Raw genomic sequence first — 2587 nt, forward strand, 5'->3', positions numbered from 1 at the left:
ATATATTCTTTATTTTCTTTTAATTAATATTTATTTTATAAAACTTCTTTTTGCTGTTTTTGTGTTCAAATTCATAAACAAAACCCCACTAAAGCGTATCTGTAAAGCATATCCGGTCTAAAAATGTAAAAATGAGCTTTGAGTTTTGTTACTTTTTATAGCAAGTCTCAGCTTTCAAACTCTGTGGATGTGGAAAAAAAAACAGCCCATAGTGCCGAAATGCTACGTGACTCGTGGAATCGCCCGATCAGCCTTTTTCCCCGGGAAAGATGTCAATAAGACGACTGGCCATAATGTAGTTACTCGAAGACAATTTCGCTAAATGTTTGCAATATTTTACACATTCATTACATCTAATCTCATGATTATTTAATATATTCCTGAATGAATCTGTCATTATGCTGTGTTGTTAAAGTTATGTGCAATTCAAATATTTTATGTGAGTGTTAATTTATCTGAAAAATAAGTATTTGAAAGGTTCATATTTTGGTTGTGAGAGTCCCAGACGACTTCATTTTCTTATAAGATGCAATTATTTTGACTCCCAAACAATTAGTTCAATGATTCATTTTTCCAAACCCCCTCCGGTGATTGGTCGATTTCATTTAAAGCTGTGTTTGTGAGATTTTAACACTCCAATAATGAATTTGCATTTTCATACAGAACCAATGCGAAAAGGCCAACAAATGGGTAGCAATATGCTAATGTTTCAGTTTGACGATGACATGAAACTGCTTAGGATTCATTTCTTTCTTTTGAGAGACAATAACTATATACACGGTGTGCTTTCAGATTTAAAACTTTGCATTATGTTTTCATTCACTGCGAGCTGTTGCACAATGCACAAAAGCTCATTTTCAAAAATCCATAATAGGAGCACTTTACATACGTTTTTCTCTTTTATATCATAATAACTGACAGCATTCCCTGTGCAGCATTGTTTTAGAGATTGATTTCCTCAACATGTCTTTATCTAAGTCCGTTATCACACCGTTGAACGTATAGTAATTAATATTTCACAATGTATTTCTAAATGTCTGGTTATATGGACAAAACGAGGAAAAGAGGTATAAAAACAATCATGCGTTTACTTGTATATACTGTAAACCTTACAAAAGTTCAGAAAGTCTGGAAAATTATTTCATTTAGTACTTCTTCCTTTTCGTGTTTAGCACAGCGAATTCGTTTTGCCTATTCAGCACATTAGAGTGAAACTAAAAACACCATCTGAGTGTGTCATATATTGCTAAATATGATTCAACAAATACAGCATGCATCATACACCCCACAATGCAACCTGATAAGAGCTGTGATCTGTATATTGCACCATTATTTGTTAAAGCATAAAGCATACTTTTGTCATGCTGCTAAAAAAACAAACAATGCAATGCACAGCGCACACTTTTCTTCACGCAGATTTCAAATCTGCAGCGATGACCCATAATGCAGCGCTCTTATCCAATCTGTTGCTAATGAAAAATGAGTATATGAGGGTATAATCCATTTTGATATAATCGGTCCCTGGCTGTCCCTTATAAGCATTGTAATCCGGCCGTTCAGCAGAGGCTTGAGAGAGAAACGATTAGTCACAGGTCACCTGGGAGCGACTGCGATTAACAAATCCCACACACACCAACAGACCAAGCCGCCTTCTTTCTTAGCGTTATGACTGTGGTAAACAAACGCTCAGCGCCTGCTTTGTGTCTGTGCTGATTGAAAAGTGTGGCTCACATATCTGCATAATATTGTTTCTTAAGCGTTACAACAAAATTATTAAAGTGCCCTATTATGGGTAAGGTCCATATTTTTGATTTTGGGAGTCCTCAATAACAAGTTGACACGTATTACGGTTAAAAAAAATCTCTATTGTATTACAATATGCATATTTTTACCCTTACTTGCTCAAGGAAAGGCATTTTTTTTCCTAACTCCTCCTTCGCTACTGTGTGTCTTATGGCACCTAGTGGCAAAAAATGTATTTGCATTTTCATTCAGACCAAAGCCAAAACAAGTGTGCAGACATGGCTTGGGGTTAGCTTTAAAAATGACTCGTTTCAGTGATTCAGAGTCGACTCTTTCTTTTGAGAGCCAATAACCTTACACCAATAATCCTTATTCAGGATCTTTTTTATTGATTTAGAGCTGTGTTACACACTGCATGAAACCCATAAAAATAGGGGCACTTTAAAATGTTAGGTTTACAATGATAATCACAAAAGGAATCTTTCATGGGTAGCATTCAAAATTCCGATCTTATCTATTAAGTTCTTATCTTTGTTTTTAATTTTATTTTGAAATACTCGTTTCAAAGCAAGCTGTTATCACCCGCGATCCCACTACATGTCAGCAGTGTTGTTTCATTCCTGATGAATCTGAATCTGCATTGAATCTGTTGTAAATGATACCTAACTTCCTCACAAAATTGCACAGCACTCTTAATGTTTATACCAAAACATTGCATGCTAGCGTTCTTTGAAAAAGAATCAGCTGAATCGTTTATTAAATTATTTCGTCGTAGTCACTTGGCGCCACCTACTGGCATAACGATAAACTACATAAATAGTATTATTTGTCTCAGTTTGCATTC

This window comes from Puntigrus tetrazona, chromosome 13 (assembly GCF_018831695.1).
Source record: "Puntigrus tetrazona isolate hp1 chromosome 13, ASM1883169v1, whole genome shotgun sequence".
Lineage (NCBI taxonomy): Eukaryota > Metazoa > Chordata > Actinopteri > Cypriniformes > Cyprinidae > Puntigrus > Puntigrus tetrazona.